The sequence below is a fragment of the Lithobates pipiens genome, unplaced genomic scaffold (genome assembly GCF_037356315.1).
Source record: "Lithobates pipiens isolate NorthernLeopardFrog02 unplaced genomic scaffold, aLitPip1_a1.2 Scaffold_3, whole genome shotgun sequence".
Taxonomy (NCBI): domain Eukaryota; kingdom Metazoa; phylum Chordata; class Amphibia; order Anura; family Ranidae; genus Lithobates; species Lithobates pipiens.
This window is the reverse complement of record NW_027507790.1, coordinates 156,678,996-156,702,407: the sequence shown is the minus strand read 5'-3', so window position 1 is coordinate 156,702,407 and position 23,412 is coordinate 156,678,996. Positions and strand designations below refer to the sequence as shown.

At 41.0% G+C, this 23,412-nt stretch overlaps 1 protein-coding gene across 12 annotated transcripts in view; it reads right to left on the bottom strand.

Annotated features, from left to right (window-relative positions):
* MEF2C (myocyte enhancer factor 2C) overlaps positions 1-23,177 on the bottom strand; it is a 367,493-nt gene extending 344,316 nt beyond the window's left edge. For 3 of the 12 annotated variants that reach the window (XM_077462415.1, XM_077462412.1, XM_077462424.1), the window contains exon 1: positions 22,992-23,172. The gene's annotated coding sequence lies outside the window, so the exon portion shown is untranslated. Of the gene's footprint in view, positions 1-22,991 lie in introns of all 12 variants that reach the window. The other 9 variants (XM_077462420.1, XM_077462428.1, XM_077462419.1 and 6 more) reach the window with 7 other exon arrangements.
* Positions 23,178-23,412: the final 235 nt, after the last annotated feature.

The following is a 23,412-nucleotide window of genomic DNA, read 5'->3' as shown; positions in this document are numbered from 1 at the left end:
TGCAAGCTAAAATGCTGTTTTTTTATTTTTCTTGCATGTCCTACCTTGCATTTCCCCCTCGGATCTACAGTGACTTTACTTCCACTTGCAGTTAAAAGTGGGTTTTCCTTTAGTAAATAACCCCCAATGTGCGAACAGAGCGTGGTATGCCTGCTGATGCTGAGACTTAGTTGCTTGATGCAGAGCGAAGAGAGTAGGAACATCAGTGGCCGGGCTCCCTAGGCGGCTGCCTAGTTTGCGTAGTGGTAGAACCGCCCTATATGGTGTTTACTACTATTGTCATTTTATTTGGATTTTTAGGTGGGTGAGCAGCACAGCATCATTTTTAAATTGTATTTTTTCTTAAATCATTATAGTTTTCATTTAAAAGGAAAGATTTTTCAATACTACAGTGTTCTTTAGTAGTAAGAAAGGAATTTGAAGTGATTAATTAAAATTATAAAAAGAGGTTATACTTACCTGCCATCATCTTCTCTTTGGAGGTCCTCCACCTGTGCTCTGTGCTCCTTCTTCCTCCAACTGCCCTCTTAGAAAGCTGTATGTTTTGGGGGCATCAATGTGGGTGCACTCCTGAGCTGGGCTGTGTGTGTCCATAGATACACATAGTGCCATCATTCCATGCCCTCTGCATCCCTCCTCACAGGAGTTTGACTGACATCAGGAGGAGCCTATGGCTCTCGCTCTTCTAAGTGTCTCCTGTGAGACCAGGAAAAGTGAAGAACTGTGCTGGGGCTTGCGAGAGGTGCCAGATAACTCTTTAGGAATGTTTTTTTTACCCTCCCTCTCATTTCTGGGAAAACCAACTTAACTTTAGAACCATTTTAATAGTATGTATTGCACTTAGCTATGATATATATCTTATATATATCTTTCTATCCATTGCATCATTCCGATATTTTTAAGCAAGTTACTGACAGAATCAGACATTTCTCTAGGGCAAATCAAGCTGTCTCTCATGCGGCGGATGATTGGCAACAGTTTTGTATGTGTCTGAGACCTCTGAGCCTGCAATCCTGGGACAATTTTTCATACATCGATGTCAGATTTAGCAAAAATGCTTGTGGTAGTTTTTAGCTTACAACACATGCACACCTAAAAAGATGTTAAGGGCACGTTGGCTCAGTGGTACTTGCAATTTTAAAGGAAACTTGTAAAAACTCATAAAATATACTGTATCACTTCTCCTGTTTTTAACTGCCTTACTGTGCTACAAATCTTAGCCCTCAAACAGTTTTTTAACAAGTTTTGTACATATAATAATATAAACTGGTAACTTACATAATGGCCCTATAACTGACCAGTTTGATCTAAACAGCTTTTAACCACTAGCTTACTGGGCACCTAAACCCCTCTCCTGCCCAGACTAATTTTCAACTTTTAGTGCTGTCACTCTTTGAATGACAATTTTGCGGTCATACAACACCTCCACCCCCTCCAACCTACCCCCAGTGGGTTGAATTGAAAAAAACAACAACTGACAGCACTGTACTAATGATCCGATGTTAGTACACCAATCTCCCCCACTGAGCTGTTGTGTTCTGACAGGTGGATGCCCCACCCCCCACCAGAAAACTCCATTGGCTGACAGCACTGATCAGGAGCCAGACTTCTGCTGGTTTTGCAAACTGCCGGCTTCTGTCAGACCGGGTGCTGTACACATGGGCCGAAAGTCAGCCATTTTTTTACTGAACCAGTCAATTTCCCTTGACATTCGTGTGTACAGAACCCAAGGCAAACAGAAGGAAAAACACTAGTTAGTGTTGCCTGAGGGTTTTCTGCTGCTGATCTTTTCACTTACCAAGCCTAGTTCTGTACAGTATCTCTGTGTGGAGATGTCCATCTTGGTAAAGACAGGGCTTTGCTTGTTCATATAAAATATGTTCCCCTGATGACTGATGATCTGATAACCGTTGGGGATTATTTAGACCAAGTACTATGGCGTACATCTGTGTGAGGGCCATGTTTACCTGCACTGGGATGTGCAAGTGTTCTGTGCATCCTCTTTCTCAATAGGGTAAGAATATGCCATGCTTGTATGCCCATATCCCACTTATATATATAACTAAATGTGTGTTGTAGCAAAAAGACTGTCAGGCCGCATACACACGGGCGGATTGTCTGCCCAACTTAGTCCGCTGAAACGTGTTTCAGCGGACAATCCGCTCGTGTGTGGGCTTCAGCGGACTTTTTCAGTGGACTGTCTGACGAACAAAGTCTTACGGAATTTCCGTAATACAGTCCGTTCAAACTTGGTTTTGTCCATCCAAACTTGGTTTCAGCGGACAGTCCGCTCGTGTGTAGGCAAGTTGGACGAACTAAGTATGGCGCATGCTCAGAAAGGATTTACACGGCCGAAGGTTGCATTGCAGTGTATAGGACGTCGTTTTTCTAGTCCCGTCGTACGTGCTGTACACGTCATCGCGCACGCTTTCAGCGGACTGTCTGCTCATCGTGTGTGGTCAAGTCCGTTCATTCACAATTTGGACGGACTGTCTGTCGGATTGTCTGACAAACTTAGTTGGCCAGACAATCCGCCCGTGTGTACAGGCCTCAAAGGGCATACATGTAGTAAGCAAAACCAACAAAACAGAAATATATCACATACAATTCCAAATATATTATAAAGTTAAAAAAGACATAGTAGCAACCACCTCCATATGTTGTACCCAGGTAAAGTTCACATCTATAACACAGAGAATATTCCTGTTTTCATCCCCATGCAGGCAGTCCATTGATGTCCATTGGAACACTGTGGCTTGTCTAGCAGCGCCAAAGCAAACCATTGCATGCGCCACCATACAGATTGAGCCCCACTTAGCCGGGTTCTGTGTACAAGGTAGGTACTGTGGAATCACATCCCAGGTGTACCCCATTCAGGAAAATATGCTAATACTTATACTGAGGGAGATATACACAGAATATACTCTGTGACACTGTCTTGGGAGTTATTGTTCCTTACTTTTTATGCTGTCCATGTGTTTATACAATTCACTGTTTACACTGCATTTACAGTGCTGCTCATATTAGTTAGATTTGACTTAGTACCACTGTGATCTGGATTACCTGTCATATTATAACCTGGCATTCATGTCAGTATGTTTTATTGCTTTTATGCATTGTCATTTATTTGGCATTGCAAAAGTGTACTTTATTTACAATCAAGCAGCTTGGTGCCTATTTCTATATGTTGATACAGTGGTTATAGTATATGAATACTTGTACAGGTGTCTGCAGCATCCCACTATCAAACCAGGTGTGTCAGAGGGGACAGAGCTGTTCATAGAGTTGAGGCAGAGCAGAGAACCCATCATACCAAGTGGCTCCTCCAGAGGTAAGTGATACACTTATAAAGTAGGTGCAGGGGGATTCTTACATTGCGTGTCCTCAGATACAACTTTCTCTCCACAAGTACAGTGAGCATCACAATAGTGACATCACCGAATCCCACTCCAAATCTTGTGAAACTAGCAGTAAGAGGCAGCAGTGCCTTAGTTTAGTTGATCTCACATTAGTGATATACAACTAAAGTTTCCTGGTGTCCTCTGTGATTCCTATCATAGAAGTTTCCTAGTGTACCCTCAGTGCTTTCTCGTGTTCCTAGCCTAGCTTCCTAAGAATATTTCTTATGACCCCAAAACTCCTTGTGTCTCTGGCTTCCTGAGAAGATTCCAAGTGACCCCTATACTACTAGATCTCTAAATTCTCAGTGACCCTAATATTCCTAATGATCTTGTAGCTAGATTCTCATTGTTTTTAGTGCCTGTTTGCTTTCATCTCCCAGTGCTTTCCAGTGTGAGCTCTGTGCACCCAGTGTCTACTAGCCTGTCCGCAGTGACTGTGTAAATATTGATTCTGTGTAACACAATCAGTGCAACCACTACTACAATACCAAATAAATGTGTGACTGAAACATCAACCAATATATATATATATATATATATATATATATATATATATATATATATATATAATAAAATAAAATTAAAAATTTAAATTTAAAATAATAACGTTTTTGTCTACTACTCATCACTAATGTTTGCAGTCTGCATAAGTGTCTCTTAGCCCTTGTACACAAGGTCGGACATTCAGACAACCAAATACGTCGGATTTTGTCCGACGGATTTTGTCCGAAACTGTTGCATACACACAGTCGGACAAAGTTGTCAGAAAATCCGATCGTACTTAACGTGATGGCGTTATTTCGTTAGGACGGGACTACGTTCAGGCTAGTAGCCAATAGCTTTGGTCTAGAAAATTTGGTCTGAGCATGCGTGGCACTTTGTCCGATCGGAATTCTCTACAAATGATCGGACAAAGTCCGATCAGATCATGTTGTTGGAAAATTTTATAGCCCAGCTGGAAAACTTGGTCCGTCGGATACTCCGATGGAAACAGTCCGATGGAGCCCACACACTGTCGGATTATCCGACAACACGGTCGGATTGGACATTGTCCATAGGAAAGTCTGACCGTGAGTACAAGGGCTTAGTGTATGTTAGTCTGTTTCCTGCTAATTGTCCCCATGCACCTCTACTTGCACCTAGTGTATCTCTGAGCAATGCTACTTACTAATAGTGACTGTGTTCCTGTATAATGCTACTTCTGTTCCCAGTGCTTTGCGTGCCTCTGTGTACTTGTTCTTGAGTCTGTGTATTTCTATTTACACCTGCCAGCTTAAGCTGTGCTCCCTACTATCCTGTGATCCCAGCATCTCAGAGCTGCAAAGGATTGTTATCTGTTTGTCAGCGGTTAGTTTGCAGTAGCAGCCTGATCAGGTGAGGCCAAGAACTGCAAACTGGGGATTGTCTGCAGTGCAACCCATCTGCACCTTTAGTTTCTCAGACTGTTGCTTGGCTCTTCCAAGGGCCTTCACCTTCATTGTACATGTGGGCAAGCTGGACATCCCCAAAGAGTGCCAACAGGTATACTTACTATCCTAGACTCCTCATGCACCTCATTTGTTTCCTGGGTACCTGTAGTCCCTTGGACCCCTGTGCTCCTCAGTGTTCCTCATATGCATCATTACTCCTGTATTCCTGTAAGCTCAGCATCCCACTGTTACTAAGATATTCTTGTACATCGGTCTTCCTGTGAGCCCTGCACCCCAAAGCATTACGTATCTTTTATGAGTATTCCATGTCCTGCCTGTCTGTAAAACCAGCTCCCCAGTTCTGAACTAGACTTCTGCCATTTTTCTGAGTCCCTTTTTTCTGAGTCCTGTACTCTGTGCTTTCTCAGATTCATGTCACTGCACTTTCATGTACCAGGTTAGATGCAGCCCTTACGGGTGTGCTCTCTGAGGGTCCAGTCCATAATCCCAACCATACGTGACAGCAACATATATGACAGCTTCTATTATTTCTTTATTGCTGCCTTGTTGACATCCATATGGGAAAAGATGCCAATGATTTTTATATAAAAAAAAAATTATGTGTGATGCATGATCTATGATAAGCAGGGTGGAACTGCTGGGGAAAAGTATTAGGATGGTATTGTAAGTTGATGATTGGTGATGTTGGAGGCCTTGCCAAAAATAGTCAGAAAATATACAATGTGATCACTACTATTTCCACAGTTTTTTTTTAAGTCCATTACATTTACCACGCACGGCCCTCTGCAGAAATATGGTCTGAGTGTCAACACATCTCATTCTAGATTACATGCAGTATTTGACATGGATTCTTCACTAGTCTAACCTGTAGATGTTGTATAAACCTATGAGTTTTTATGCTTTAAGTCTTAAGGATTACTAATTATAAAATTGTATTAAATCAGCCTATGTGTGGCAGTAAACAACAGATTATACTGCATTCATTTTTACCAACAGCTATGAAATATAAAGGTCATGAAACCCATTTGTTTGTGTTTTTTACTTCATTCAACTGCAAAGCAATGTCAATTGATAAAGGGTACATGTGGATGCTAGAATACCAAACTCTGCTGGGGATAGTCTAAGTTAATTCCATTTGGTAAAACACTTTGTTACGCCAATGCAAGAGTCTATACTTCAATTTGTCTCCCTTTCTCCCTTATGTTATTTAATGTTGATCATAATGTAATTTTATGTTCTTATGAAAATGTTTAAGTTCATTTAATCAATATATTAGTTAACAGAAGTCTTGGAAGCATTTATGACAACTGTAAATTGGCAGCATGCTTGGAATGCTTCATGCTTTCCAGTTATTATTTTACTTATTTCAGTAGTTATCTTGTGATATATATAAAGAATGGTTTAATGGTCTAATGTATTTATACCATTTTGCACAGCTGGTACCTCTTGGTTATTAGCTTTGTCTAACGCAGGGACAGATGGTAGAATTGTCGATTGTTTTTGCAGCTGAGTTACACTATGCAGGATGCCCACATGAAGATGCTGAGTCATTTGGATAAGTAGATCTTTCTTAGTTTCTTTTAATTTCATTCCAAAACGAGAAGTATTCTTTTTTTTTTTTTTTTTTATAAAACAGTGGCTTTATATTTATTCTGTGCTAGACATGGTAAAAAAAAATTACGTAAATGCAAGAATCATATCAAGAGTTCAGGTAAGGTAGATGTTATCTTCAATTCAGGAAAGGCATAAATTAGGCATAAAGCTTTTCTGAAATGAATTGTTTTAACAGAGCAGGTCTTATTTTTTACTGCTGTACTGGCATGCCAATGTCATGGGTCTTTCCAATGGAAAGAAAGAAGTGGCTATGAAACATTTGATAAGAGGAACCTGATATAGTGGGTCTTTATCAGAACTTGTCAACCACTCTGCTCTTTACCCTTTATTTTGTTGCACAATATCAGTCTAAGGCAGCCCATAGATCAGTTTTTGTTTTGTACGAAATTAAAAAAAACGCACCAAATTCCCCCATCCACACATTAGTGGTCAATGAGGGAATCCTCCACGCTGTTATGCCATGTACAGACAATCTGAATTTTGGTCGGAAAAAGCTCTGATGATTTTACCGACGGAATTCCGATGGGATTTCACTCAAGCTGTCTTGCATACACACGATCACACCAAATTCTGACTGTCAAGAATGCATGACGTACAATACGTATGACGGGACTAGAAAAAGGAAGTTCAATACCCAGTAGCCAATAGCTTCCATCTCCCAGTTGAATCTGAGCATGCGTGAGTGCGAGTCGGAATTGCATACACACGATCGGAATTTACAATAGAAAGTTTTTCCGTCTGAAAAATTGAGAGCCTGCTCTCAAATTTTTGCTGGCAGGAATTCGGTCAGCTAAATTCTGATGGAGCATAGACACGATTGCATTTTCCGATGAAAAGGTCTCATCATTCTTTTGTTGGCCGAAATTCTGATTGTGTGAACGCGGCATAAGAATACAATGTCACAGGAGAGGATTCACTCATTGACCGTTAAAGTGTGGATGGGGGAATGGGACTTCCCCTCATCAGAATACACTGATCAGCATTGCAGGTTATAGCCTGTAGTTCTGACTAAACGGGGCAAATTCAACAGGGTGGTTTTACAGAAGTCAATTAGTAGAACGACTTTCATACAACTTCAGTTCACATTCATGGATCAAAATTTGGCCAGTTCCTGCTAAACCAGCCAAATCTTCCTTCACATATGGACGGCTTAAGCAATGTTTTATAGTAAGCAGGGGAGGCAGTCAGTTATTTTCTGTTTCACTGTGAAATTAAAATTGTGTCTAGAGCTTTGCTATGACTCTACATACTAGTCAAGGCATTTTCCTGATTCAGCCAAATAAAGTCATCATTCACAGACTGCAAGTGGCTGCCATTTTGTAGGATGAGCCAATACTTAATAAATAATAAATTCACATGGAACAAATAACACCACTACATCATAAATCGCATTTAGTTTTGCTTGAAAAATATGGTTTCCAAACAGGGCTAAAAAAGAAGGTTTCATCAGGCACTCTATCACATTGTTTATCACGTTTGTTAATATTAATGCATAAAGCACCTCCTACAAACATATATTTTTTTGGAAAGCCTGTCATATACCGTGGAAAACCATTACTTTATTTGTTTCAAATTCTCATCCAATGTTCATATCCTTTCATTCCATCCTTCTTCTCCAACTTATTTTTTGATAATATCGCTTAACACACTTTGCTTCTTCTCCCCTAGGGACCCCTAAGAACATTAGCTCTGCCCTCAGATGATTGGTATGTTCTTTCTTAGCTCTTCATTGCATAGAAACCACTAATATGTTTTGGATTATGTACAGATATATATACTGAAATATACTAGTTCAGGCTTATTCTGACATCTTTAGATCTTCTCTATCTGCTCAGTATTGCACCATATATTCCCCTTAGGAGGAAGACAAAGTTTGATGTTTGAACAGGATTTAAATGATTACAAGGAAACTGTATTGTATTATATAAAGAACTGTGCTGACTATGGTATCATTGATAAACATATTCAGGTCTTTTCTAACCATAAACTTTAACTCTATGACCGTGAATGCCAATGCTTCACTGGCAGAGGAGACAAGTTGTTAATTTGCTCAATATGAAGATAAATAACCATGCATAGATACATCATCTACTAGTAGTTACAGTATACACTTACCTTATAGGAACATAAAGTGGGGCAGATGCGTAAGTTGGCCATACATGGTTCAGTTTTTTCATTCAATCAGTGGGCTGAATGAAAAAATCAGAACCGATTCCCTATCCACACATTTGAGGTGAACGAGGGAATTCTTCCCACTGCGCTATTGTATTCTGACAGTGGGTAGACTCCTCCACTGTCAGAATACACAGATCAGCTCTGCAGCCTATTGTCTGCAGCTCTGATTATACTGCTTGTATCCAATGGCAGTTGTACAGAATGGACCCTCATTCTTACTTCACCCCTACATTAACTATTGGGTCTCCGCAAGTCTCTGTATTGAATCCATTACTTTATGCTCTTTATAATTACGACTGTACCCCAATTTGTCACAATAATAACATATTGATTTGTATTGTAAGTATACTGTCTGCCCTCATGTTGTAAAGCGATGCACAAACTGTTGAAGCTATATAAATCCTGTATAATAATAATAATAACATTTGTGAATGGTACACAAATTACAGGGAAGATGAGTTGGCTAATAGAAAGATATCAAAACTTGGCGGTATGGTGTTCAGTAAATATTCTGAAATTAAACATTGTAAAAATTAACAAACTTATTATTTTAGGAAATTCTGTGTAAATTTAGCTCCACTTTACCCTAGTGGGGACATTGTGAATAGAGTTACCACTTTTAAAATTTTAGAAATCTATATTTCTGAGGACTTATCCTTGTCTGCTAATAATACTGTAGTTATTAAAGGCACAAAAATGTCATACTTACCTGCTCTGTGCAGTGGTTTTGTACAGAGCTGTCCTAATCCTCCACTTCTGGGGTCCCCTGCCTGTGCTCCTGGCCCCTCCCCCCACTTGTGCATGCTCACTCCCGAGCCGACTCTGTGTGTTCATAATGCCGCGTACACACGATCAAACAAGCGGGTGGAAAAGTCCGGCAAACTCAAGTCCGCTAGACAATCCCCCCGTGTGTAGCCTCCGGCATATTTTTTGACCCGAAAGTACGGCGGACTTAGAAAGACGTTTTGCACTCCATTCTTCCCGCCGGACACGCATTTCGGCGGACATTCCGGCCGTGTGTATGCCAGTCCGCCGTACTTTTGAAATGAGTGGACTTTTCCCGCCCCGGAGAAAAGTCCGCTCATTTCGAGCGGGTCTGCAGGTAGGCGGGGCCCGCGAAGGAGACGCCGCTGGCCCCGCCACCTGGTATGGACTTAAAGGGGAACCCCAACGCCGAAAAAAATCGACGTGGGGGTCCCCCCAAAGTCCACAATAGGCCCTTGTCCGAGCACGCTACCCGGCCGGCCAGGAAAGGAGGGGCGAGCGAGCGCCCCCCTCCTGAGCCGTACCAGGCCGCGTGCCCTCAACATGGGGGGTGCCTTGGGGAAGGGGGGCCGTGCGGCCCCCCCCCACCCCAAAGCGCCTTGTCCCAATGTTGATGAGGACAAGGGCCTCTTCCCGATAACCCTGGCCTTTGGTTGTCGGGGTCTGCGGGCGGGGGGCTTATCGGAATCCGGGAGCCCCCTTTAATAAGGGGGCCCCCGGATACCGGCCCCCCACCCTATGTGAATGAGTATGGGGTACAATGTACCCCTACCCATTCACCTGTCAAATAAAGTACAAAAAAAAACACAACACACGAGATAAAATAATTTATTGCACAGCTCCGGGGGTCTTCCATCTTCGGGGGTCTTCTCGCCGGACTCCTCCGCTATCTTCTTGTAGCTCTTTTACTAGCGGAGGAGCCCGGCATTCTTCTTCGTCGCCGCGGCCTTATCTTCCGACTTCGGGGGTCTTGTCCCCCTCTTCGGTTCTTCTGCCGGGCCACCGCTCCTTCTTCTAGCTTTTTTAGAGGCGGTGGCCCGGTCTTCTATCACCGCCGCTGTCGCCGCCGCCTTCCGTTCTTCCGTTCTTCTCTTCTTCTCTTCTTCTTCTTCTTCAGATGTTGCCTCGCCGAGTCCTCCGCTCACAATGACGGGGACCGGGCACGCGGCGACTTATATAGGGACAAGGGGTGGGGTCTTCGGTGGATGTCACATGGGTTCATGTCACATGGCGACAGTCCCAGCATCCTCCGGGACTGTGACATCATAAGGGGGCGGGGTCACCATGTGACATCAACCCATGTGACATGAACCCATGTGACATCCACCGAAGACCCCGCCCCTTGTCCCTATATAAGTCGCCGCGTGCCCGGTCCCTGTCATTGTGAGCGGAGGACTCGGCGAGGCAACATCTGAAGAAGAAGAAGAAGAAGAAGAAGAAGAGAAGAACAGAAGAACGGAAGGCGGCGGCGACAGCGGCGGCGATAGAAGACCGGGCCACCGCCTGTAAAAGAGCTAGAAGAAGGTGCGGTGGCCCGGCAGAAGAACCGAAGAGGGGGACAAGACCCCCGAAGTCGGAAGAAGAGGCCGCGGTGACGAAGAAGAATGCCGGGTTCCTCCGCTAGTAAAAGAGCTACAAGAAGATAGCGAAGGAGTCCGGCGAGAAGATCCCCGAAGACGGAAGACCCCCGGAGCTGTGCAATAAATTATTTTATCTCGTGTGTTGTGTTTTTTTTTGTACTTTATTTGACAGGTGAATGAGTAGGGGTACATTGTACCCCATACTCATTCACATAGGGTGGGGGGCCGGTATCAGGGGGCTCCCGGATTCCGATAAGCCCCCCGCCCGCAGACCCCGACAACCAATGGCCAGGGTTGTCGGGAAGAGGCCCTTGTCCTCATCAACATGGGGACAAGGTGCTTTGGGGTGGGGGGACCGCGCGGCCCTCCCTTCCCCAAGGCACCCCCCATGTTGAGGGCACGCGGCCTGGTACGGCTCAGGAGGGGGGGCGCTCGCTCGCCCCTCCTTTCCTGGCCGGCCGGGTAGCGTGCTCGGACAAGGGTCTGTTGTGGACTTTGGGGGGACCCCCACGCCGATTTCTTTCGGCGTTGGGGTTCTCTAAAAGTCCATACCAGGCGGCGGGGCCAGCGGCGTCTCCTTCGCGGGCCCCGCCTACCTGGAGACACGCTCGAAATGAGCGGACTTTCCTCCGCGTGTGTGGGCGAGTCCGTTCATTTCAAAAGTAGGGCGGATAGTACGGCGGATTTAGTACGCCGTATTAGTTCGCTGAAAAAGTGCCGTGTGTGGGCAAGTAGCCCATTCGGAAAGTCTGACGGACAGTCTGGCGGGAAGTCCGCCAGACTAAGTACGTCGGACAAACGGCTATGTGTGTACGCGGCTTTATACACACAGAGAGTGGCTTGGCCCACCTCAGCTCCCTCCTCACTGGCTGTGCGGGGCAGCAGCAGGAGACATTGGCTCCCAATACTGTATCTGAACAGTAGCTATATGAACTGGCTAAACAGTGCAATAGTCTAGTGTAAAACTTTACAGTGTTGGTTTGCATAATAATTATATTTATTATATCATTTTTTTTATTTAATGTAATTTATTGTTGTGGGATTGTGGATTTGAGTGTTTTTTTGTATTTTGTTGTGGGTTATTGTTTGTTCTACTACTTATGTGGGTGACAATATTGTACAGTTTTACTGAGCTGCTTATTTGTCATGTACCAATAAATTATTTTGCAGCAATGGGCCAACTAGTTGGACTCAACAGCCACAATATAGAGCACTGTGGGTAGGGAAAAAGTGATGCAGAAAATGGAGGTTTCAAACTTCTGTCAATTCATTAGATAGCACAACAAAGCCTCCCCTGCGGCACAAAACAGGTTCTGGCATTCAAGCAAGCTAATCCAGACTAGCAGAAGCAAATCAGAAGACAGAAGGTGGAAACGCCACACACCAGAGCCCAGCCATACAGAAAGGTGAAGATACGGCTTCAGGCTAAGCTCCTCCTGGCTACACTCCCCTGATGCGTTTCGCCCCACTCATGGGTTAATCATAGTGAAAGATCTTGTTGCATAGGGCTAAATAAGTCAGAGGAGTGTAGTCAGGAGGAGCTTAGTCTTAAGCTGTATTTTTAACTTTATGTATAATGGCTGGGCTCTGGTGTGCGACATTTCCACCTTCTATCTTCTGATTTGTTTTTGCGTTGACCCATAATACATATGGGAATGTATAATACACACAGCATCTGTTTAGTTTCTTGCATGTTGTATAGGAAGAGATAGGTGTTTATATAAAGGTATTGAGAACCTGCTTAAACATTGCTGGGAGGCACATCAATGGTAGCTATGACTCACATGCAGCACTAAAGCTCCTTATTAAGGACCACTGATATAAGTAGTACAGTGCTTGTTGTACATTACATAGGCCATATTTATTTGTCATTGCCTCTGGTCTACAGTTAGGAATACCAATTACATTTTCACAATTGCAATTTTGCATATAAGAGCAAAAGCAAACATCTTTTGTGACGTAATCGCTTGTACCCTGTCAAGAGTACCCTGTATATGGTATTTAGTAAAGATATTAAAACACACATTTCTATATTAAAAAGAGAAAAATCTGTTACAAGGGAAAAAAAACTTTTTGCTCTTGTTTGTGGTCAAAAGACAGCATTAACCATCTGTACAGATATCTCTATGATGTTGTTCTTACAGCAAGTATTGATTTGTGGTCTCACAGCTATGGAATAAATAAACAAGTTGAGGATGACCTTGGTACAATGTCAGCATTCAATCCATCAGAAGCATTCTCACATTTCTGGGGTTGCTAAACTAGATGGAAAGTTTCACATATCCAGTTTTTTTTTTTGTAGCTCCAAATGCATGGACACCAAGAAAGAACTGAGAAGCAATTAATATCCAAACTTTTACTATATTAACGAGGACCAAACTGTGGGAGCTGTGTCCAAAATACCAGAGGGCTAAGGATTAGTCAGCAGTATTGTCTGTAATCTCCACGCAGTTGATCTTTCCCCTATTAATGAGGGACTTAGCTTACTTCAGTTATAACAACAGTTTTTGCTCCCTTTGGGTCCTTTCACACGGGATGGATCTGTGATGATCTGTCCCATGAACATCCGCTTGCTCAGCGGGGATCACTCCGTTGTCCCCGCTGAGCCAGCGGATGGCAGGGCGGTCCCTGCACACTGTGCAGGGACCCCCCTGTCAGATCTCCGCTCTCCCCTATGGGGGGATCAGATGAACATGGACCGTCTGTTCGTGTTTATCTGATCCGCTCTGCAGACAGAAAATAGGATTTTCCTCCGTCTGCAGAATCAGACCATAGCGGGGACGGATGATATCGGGTGGCAGCGGATGTTCATCCCCTGACACCCGCTATCCCATAGGGATGCATGTATGTCCGTATTTCATCTGAAAACGGATGGATGAAATATGGACATACTGTCTGCACATGTGAAAGAGGCCTCTGAGATAAAGGTTTTACATATGTAGTGCGGGTACTCCTAATGAGTATGTGCTATGTGTTCAAATTTAGTTTTTGCTTACTACAGTTTTGGGGTTAATTGTGTTAAATTGTACTTTGGCATCAGTTTGGCTTGGCTGTATAGAAGTTCTGCCTGGTCATAGGTGCGGTTGTACACCTGTGGGAGGCTATAGAACGCAGTCTGGTTGGACACATTGGTACCAATCTCTATCTCGGAAACCAATCAGTGGGCACGTTTGTCTCACTGTGTAATCCAGGAAGGGGTACTTAAGGTGCCGAAGTCACGTGGTTCTGGGTTCCAGTCCAGAAGTTGTTGCTGACTCCGTAGTCCTGGTCCTCCTGACCAGCCCCCGGGGGCCCTCATGGCCTGGGGTGCGGATCCATCCATTCCCGAGCCTCAGAACTGGCTAGTTCGAGGCGCAGTATCTGGAGGGAGGATTCTAAGGTGTTCTGGAGCCGTCTCCGATTTTGGAGAGGCCCAGCAACTCTACACGTGATCAGGGGAGGACTCTTCAGTGAGAGAGCCACGCACAAGGCTGGCTGCTCAGTAAGAGCCTGGAAGCTGAGCTGCCATGGACGTTGATTGAATCCACAATTCTTACAGTATCGCCAGACCGGCTGAAAGATTCTGATACAGTAAGAAAAGTTCCTACTCCTACCCTTCCAGTTGTAACTAAGTTTCCAACCAAGTCTGTGTGAGGGACTTTGAATGCTAGAATTACCTGTTGGCTGCTAAACCCAAAACTTAAGGATTTATCCAACAGTTAAAGAGTCCAGTTGTGAGCGGCTGTTCCCTGGATTGTGTACATAGAGAGAGACTTGTATTGAAGTCAGCAGTTCCAAGCACCTGGGCTAAACTCTACCCTGATACCCTCGATTTCCAACTTAGAGACTGAGTTTGTTCAACCGTTTTATGCAAAATAAAAATCCTGACAAGGAATTCAAGTGTTGGTCTCTATAGTTACTGGGTTATCAACCCTGGGAACCCCTAGACAAGGACAAGGCATACGAGCTGGAGGAGGTAATCGGTAAGCCCAGAAAAATTCTGCATCTCCTTCAGGGTTTAATGCTACACATAAATAATATAATAATCATTGTAAGCATCCCTGTCAGTTGTAAATGGTTTATCCCAACCTTTTAACTGCTACATCTGCAAGAGAGCTTGATCTGTTGAAAAACAACAGACTTGCTGGCAGGATCAGCAGGTTAACAAAAAAAAGGAGTCTAAAAAAGAAAATGAATGCAGCCACATCTACAAACTAGTAAACTGCAAAACAATAAGTGTTTGCTTTTGGGTTTAATGCCACTTAAAGTTTAGAACAAGAGTTAGTAGGCACAGTCATATATAAGGAAGTGCACTGGCCTTTTTTAGGAAGAATTTAAAACAAAAGGTAGATTTTCAATGGAACTGTTTAGGCACAATTAACATTTCTAGATGTTTTAGGCCCCTTTCACACTAGTGGACCGATCGGGACCACCTGTCAGCTTTTTAGGCAGACACGATCCGTCACCCGCCATGCATCTCAGCCGATAAAATCTGCTAAAAACAGACGTATGGGGATATGTTCGCCATCCATCGTGCGGATCGGATGACAATTGCATGGAAACAGTCATACAATCTGTTTCCATCTGACAGCCCCATAGAGGAGAGCGGGCTGTGTCTGTGTCCGCTCTGCACGGACCTGTCATCTGCCTGCTCAGCAGGGATCAGCGGAAAGAGTAGAATGGATCCACCTGGACGGATCCCCTTTGTCTGAAAGGGGCCTTATATACTATTTACCGGTACTTGTTTTTCATCCATTCGTTGAAGGATGAAAAACGGACATCAATGCATTCCTATGGAAAAAGGGATGTAAAAAGATGATCATCCATTTACATCAGTTTACATCCGTATCTGTTAACATCCATTTTTTAAAACATAGCAAAGCCCTATTTTTGTTCTGTTAGAAAAACAGAATGGATGAAAAACTAATGTAAATGGACAGCAGCTGATGAGAAACTGATCAAAAACTGATGTAAACTGATGAAAAATTGATGTAAATGTCATCCGTTTTTTTACTCTGAACAAACATGATGAACTGATAAAATGAATGGTCCGCATGTGTGAAAGCGCCTTTATGGTAGCCATAATGAGCAAAAGCTAGCTGTTTCCACCATGAGTGAAGATGAGATGAAAATTTTTCAGAATTCAATGATTGTTGTAAATAAATGTAAGGGCTCCTTCATACGGACGTGTCCATGTACGGAGCCTGCGCTGCTCAGCAGGGGATCACAGGTCTGTCTCTACACACTGTGCAGGGATGGACCTGTCAGAGCACTGCTCTCCCCTATGGGGGATTGGATGAAGACGGAGTGTAGCGTACATTTTCACAGACGGATGGAAAAGTAGGGTTTTCCTCCGTCACACATTTTCAGACCAGAGCGGGTCAGATGACAGTGGACATGTCACCGCTGACATCCGTCGCTCCATAGAGGTTTATGGAGAGTCCATTCAGGTCCGCCAAAAAACTGACAGGCGGACCTAAACAGATCGTCCGTGTGAAAGAGGCCTAACTTTTATATTTTGTGTTTTTTCTATCTCTAGAGGTGATTCTTCTGATTACTTGCTCATATATAAAAGATAAAAGGTCCCGAAGAAGCTGATTTCCACAAAACGTGTCAACATAATTACTCTATCTCAACTCAAGTCATGCATGTTTGCAGTAAATGGTGATTTTTGGTAGGAATATGCAAGAAATTACATACAATATGTGTTTATATATAGCTTTTATTGGTAAAAATAACGTTTTGTAATGTTTGACATTGTTGTATTTCAGTGATCACTAGAGGGGTATTTAAAGTCCTACTACTTCTTTGCTACATATTTGAAATAAGGTTGATACCCTCCACTGACACATATATGTAGTTGAAACCTCACCTACACACATCCAACACATTTTTGGTAAAACAAGTATTAAGGGCTAAAAAGGGCCAACGCTTAGCCTAGTTTATTTATAGACCCCTGTAAATATTGTAAGACTAAATTCAACTTTTTAGTCATTTAGACCTTTCTGCTGGCATTCTGCAGATTTTGCACAGATATAAAATCAATATCAATGATATCAGCTTTACCTTTGAACTTGATTTGAGACCATAAATAAAATATAGTATCTTAAACTGATGCAACATTTTTTTTATTTTACCGTGGCATTTTTACTAATGACTGTATAACCCTAGAAGTAATAACTATCATGTTTACCAAAAAAGGAGAGGATATGAATGTGTTGGTCCAAGAGCTGTGTCACTGGACTCTGCACCCCAAACAGATGTAGTTCTGGGCTGTTGGTCTTAGCCCTTGTACACACGGTCGGACATTCCGACCACAAAATCCAATGGATTTTTTCCAACGGATTTTGTCCGAAACTGGTGTTGCATACACATGTTTGGACAAAGTTGTCGGAAAATCCCATCGTGATGATGTCCGTTCGTTACAACGGGACTACGTTCAGGCTAGTAGCCAATTGCTTTGGTCTCGTAATTTGATCTGAGCATGCTTGGCACTTTGTCCAATCAGAATTCTCTACAAACAATCGGACAAAGAGATCCTCCTCTCAAATTTTTTCCGTTGGAATTTCCGACGGAAAAAGTCCGATAGAGCTCATACACGATCGGATTTTACGACAATATAATCCGATCAGACCTTTTCCGTCGGAATTTCTGACCGTGTGTACAGGGCATTGGTTGTTGGTGGTCACCTTGGATTATAGGTTTCTTCTGTTAACATGAAGAAACATTATTGTGAAGGTTCTAAAGACGCTAGCTGCTTACGTTTACTAAATGGAAAGGCCCTATACACATCATTGTTTTTATTTATTAAGGAGGTAAAAAATGATTTGATAGCCAGTCTAATAATCCTTATCAACTAATGTTTAGTTTATTGCAATCTGATCATTAAAACATAATCAATTATGTAAATGTAGGTGTACTTTGTGCTCTGCACTGGATGAAAATATAGGACCTTTTTGACATGCATTACTTCATGTGTTTTTGAGCATTAACACGTTTTCAACAGGTAATCACAGTATGGGAGCAGTCATGGCAATGATTTTCCATGGAGCAGATGCACTATAAACACACCAAAAAACAGAATACATTTTGTTAAAAAAAGAGAATAATCTACTCTACATAGATGAACTAGCCATCTCGGAATTAATTGGGTTCATTTTTCATTTTTCAAATTCATTTTTTACGCAAAAAAAAATAGACCAGCTCAAATAAGCCCGAAGCTTTCAGAAGTCCCAGAAGACTTTTTTTTGTATATCACAGACCATTTAGTCCCTCACAAATCCACATTCTGTACTTAGAGTGCAGAGACAAGAGGAGCTATAAGTACATAACTATGGACCTGACTGTATGTAGGTATTATTTCCACGACTTAACTCATATTTTTTATTATCTTCTATAAAAAATATTTTCCTGAGAATGATGAGCAGTCTCAGGGCAATTAAACCATGTACTTGTTTTGTATGCCTTTGCTTTCTCATTCTCTTCTAATCTCCACTGAGTGACAAATATCTCAATGAGCTAAAATAAGAATAAGGAGGGGGATAAGTGCAGATTGTATATCTTAGGTAACAAATAACATACACTATGCTAGTAGTTCAGTAAGACAAGAGGGAGAGGTGGTGTGCTGACATCACGTCCACCTTGTCCATTCAGAGAATGTGTTACATTCATTGAGAAAATTAAAAGCATGCTCCAAGAAAGTGAGGGAAAATCTTCCAAACTAGACTGCATAAAAATCCTAAAAGAGGTTTTATCTGCTTTCCTCTATATCTGAAAATAAAAAATAGGTTTCAGAATATTCATTGTAATATTATAATGCCATTACATTTTTTTTGTTCACTTAAAAGTCTTCAATTAATTTGTTATTTTTACTCTAGGCACAAATAAAACGTAGCACTAATGCAGAGTAGCATCCCCCTTACTGCCCTTCATGAGAGAGAGACCCCCCCAAAAACAGCCTAATTTCACAATAATTTTACAATAGAGTCTCCTACTCCCTGAAAGCAGTGTGACTGGTTGCTCCACTGTGCCCATAGATCTTTTCGCAAGAAGCATTGACATCATCACTTTGGCGCTGAATCAAATAGGCAAGGACTATTGGCTGGTAGTCGATAGGTTTGCTCTGCATATCAACACTGAATATCAAACACCTTAGCCAAACTCCACCTCACCTGCCATCAGGAAATCAGGCCCATCTAGCTGCCAGTGACTTAAATAGCAACTCCCATCAATGCACTTATGCCATGCAGGCAGCTGTACAGTTCATGGGATTTTTAGCCTGGGTGGATGCACTTGAGCTCATCAGAAGTCATGTAGGGTACCCAACCAACCTATACTCCTTCAGACCTCAAGAGATACAGATTTCTGCCCTGTAATAATTTTAAAAGACAACAAAAGACTGGGAAAAAAAAAATATGGAGCCATGCAAGTAAAAAAACAAAATAGCTGTCCTAGGGGCTCAAAAAGGTTTGGGTGGCATTTTGATTTGCATGGAAATACGCTTAACATTTTTCATAAAGTTAAATACGATCATAGCACGTTTTTCTTTTGTTATTTTGACGTATTTCTTACTTTTGTTATTTACTTAGTAACTGCATTACAGATTGCTGTTTTAATTTGCTATTTGCTTAGAGTTACATGTTCTAAAATAAAATAAGTTTATGTATTTGCTCCTACAGTGGTATTTTTCTATTTTGTGTATGCAAACTCTCCTAATAATCTGAGCTGTCATTTTTTATTTTTTTTTGCTTTAATACCACAACAGGTGTCACATGCTCCACCCTTGCACACAGGACAGCTTAACCCAAGCAGCTGCCAATGATCTACTAAATCTGTTACCCCACTCAAATGCCAAAACAGTTATTCAGAATGTTCCACTGATGCAATGACTATCAAAGGTCTCAGAGAAGAAAACAGATGCCATGAGGGTGATGTCCCGGTGTAGCTCTACTGCAAAAACTGGGTCACATTAAAAGTATAATCTTAGTCACAAAAAAGGCTTTCAACTGGACTACAGTTCCCCAATTATATTTTTGGTTTATAACCTGGACTGTAATTGTGTGTACCATGTATACAAATGTTGTACGCACAATAGATAGTTTATTCAGTTTACAAAAAAAAAAAAAATGGTATAAATACAGGTAAATACATGTAAAAGTGGATTTGTGAAAACTCGGCCTCTAAAACAATCAATATAAGAACAAGCTAAATAAAATGCATTTTAAAACTGCTTGTAAATACAACCCCTAGAGTCAGAGTCTATCTGGAAAAATCTGCACCCAGAATGATAGAATGTCCTTATTCCAGATACTATGTGCATTGCAAAAATTACCAGCAGTAGGCACCCAGTTTAAAACTGGAATTTCAGCTCTGGCTTCTAGTAAATGTAGAATTTGTAGACATTTATTGTTTCAGTAGGTAACATGCAGATAGCAGATTTTTATTTAAAAAATGTACAATTCTTTTCATAGTAGTATGTACAATCATTTCCAAAAACACATTTTCTCTATCTATCTATCTATCTATCTATCTATCTATCTATCTATCTATCTATCTATCTATCTATCTATCTATCTATCTATCTATCTATCTATCTATCTATCTATCTATCTATCTATCTATCTATCTATCTATCTATCTATCTATCTATCTATCTATCTACCTATCTGTTTACCTGTCTATGTAACTCTTTGAATAGGATACAATTTGGTGTGATGTTGAGCATACAAGAGCCCAGACTAGATCTAGCCATATGCCAAGGGCCAGGCATGTAGACAGTCTCTTGAGCCCTAAAATATTTAGCATTGGTCTGCGTTGGCACACTTATAACACATTATCAAAGGTAGAACTATAGGTGTTTTCAGGGTATAATTCTGTTCCTAGTCTTATTAATAAATGGTAGCCATGCTAAGAAAAATGCTAACAATTGTGGGAACATTGTGCAGCTGAAGTACTATTTTTAGGCTTTATTTCTTATAATATTCTTTAAAGAACACACTACACCGTTATGATGGCATGTTTCAAACATGGATTATAAAGTGCTTATTATATCTTCAATACTTTTTTGTAAATAAAATACCATAAAAAGTTAATATAATATTATTTAATGGAATGGGCTGAATGAGACTTTTCAAAATAAACAAATGTCATCCAAAAAAAGGGAAACCCATGATCAGTATGTAAAACAGATACCTTTAAGATTGTTTCTAGGAATCATACTAGATTACATAGTTAAGGCCACTATCACTTTGATATGCAATTGAGAGGGGCTTGTAGGCTTATATGCTTTAGTGGCATGCATGCTGATACTTCTGAAGACCAACTTCAGGCTTCATACACCAAAGCCCCAACGCACTACTAACATGTCTATATAGAACCCTGGTGTTAGGAATAGAAGTTTTGTATATAATCCAAAGAAGCACTCAGTGAAGCTTTTCCTTTGTGTGTTTTGGATTGCAGCATCCATAACACTGCTGTCTCCTTTCTCTTCACTTGTTTCTTCAGTCCTAACCCTGTCCCCATTGGACTGAGTGTTGGAGCAATTGCCAAATGCAGGATAGATGATGGATGTGTGTTAAATCAAGCACCCATGCGTACTTGTTTACATGATCAGTGCATGGAGGTTTCTAATGCATCTTTGTGTTGCTGTTTATTGGGTCATACTCATCACCGAATCACGTGTTAGAAAATCTTTGTTGGCAAGTCAATTATGTAATTGGAGTACCAGGTACACAGAAAAAAAGATCAGGTAAAATGTCAGGTCTAATTATGCTTTCTAAACATAATAGTTAACATTTTAAACACCAGACTGGTATCTGTATGTCATTTTTAAAATGGGTTAAGGAATTAGAGTTAATAGCTTTAAAGACATATCTGTAACTTTAAAAAGTCATAATTCAACATTTTGGAATAAAACTGGTCTTTTATAATAAAAAATTGATAATATAGGATAAAATGCATCAATAAGCAAGTTGAATATTTTTAACTCACTCTCAGCAATAACCAGTTTGTGTGCCTTTACTGATTATTCCAAGAAGGGTTATAAGCTATACTAATGGATGTGATTTTATTGATTTAAAATATCCATTGCTTGGTATGTGTTATCACTTTACCTAAGGGTCTAAAATGCATTCCATTTTAACTTAAACATTTTAGTTATATAACAAAAGAACAGTTAAAGAATATATGTGCATGTAAATCTAAGATACATAATGCACAGTCACTATACTCATATGAATAAATCTGAGCAAAGCATCTTTAAATTGTTACTAATTCATTTTACATATATACATTTAATATACATAAAAAAATTGGTTCCTGATATTAAATAGTTATTGTTCATTTTACTAAACTGTAACAATTACAAAATAAATGTCATTGTTTGTGAACTACTTTTGCTGATGAAGGCCAAACTGATATTTGTTCCATTTTACTAATTGAGAACCCATGTGTTTAATTAGACCCAGCCTCTTAAATCAGTCCAAAATTTTTAAAGTATTAATTACTGCACCAAAGAAAAAGCAGGATGTCATCTTTTCATGTTTATAACAAAAAAAAAATAGCATTGTTCTAGGGCACTGCTATAAAAGCACACAAAAAAATGAACTTCAAGCATAAGCATTCCAACACTCAAAAATGATTATGCTGTTGTGCAGATATTGAATATTTTTGTTAAAGTTTCAAGAGTGATGTTATATATTGTTAAGAATGTTGCTCATAAAAATAACTGAAAAGAAATTGCCATGAAAAGCATTGTCACTTGTATGCCAGGCCCTTGGTCTGATTCCTGGAAAATAATGTATTCATTCATTCAGAAAAAAATAAAATAATAAGCACGTTTCCACTTTAGAAAAAGTTTAGAAAAGTTTAGAAAGTCAATAATAGTGTTAAAAAGGAAAATAAAATAAAAACTTTATAACTACAAATAAAGAACAGCATTTCATTAGGTGGTAGCATGGATTCAGCACACACTGTCCTCAATATCTCAAGCACCAAACAGTTTAGTATTTATTTGATCATTCAAAAATAAAACAAATAAAAAGACTTACCAGTGCCCTGCTTCTCCAGGAAGTTTCCCCTACAGCACCTGCTGAGGGATTTGTTGACCCAAACTCTAACAGGTAAAAAAAAATTCCTGTATAATAAAGCCAGACCAGCTGGCTTTGAAGAGAACCCCCAGTATGGGTTCTGTTTGCCTCAGTCTCTTTCTAACATGAGAACAGAAGCTTTTTCCCCTCTAGATGTTGACCTGTAAGAAGCGAGATTCCCGTGCACAAGTGTCTGGCAGGCCCACCAGCACCTGCTTCTGTCAGTCTGGGATAAATTTAGCTGTTAAAGGTATCACTGACAACCAGACCTTTGTCAGCGTTGGCAAAAGAACACAAGATTACAGCCACTCACACATATGCCACAGTTAACATTAAAAAAAAAAAAATCTGAAACACAGTTTTCATGTACTCATTAAATAGT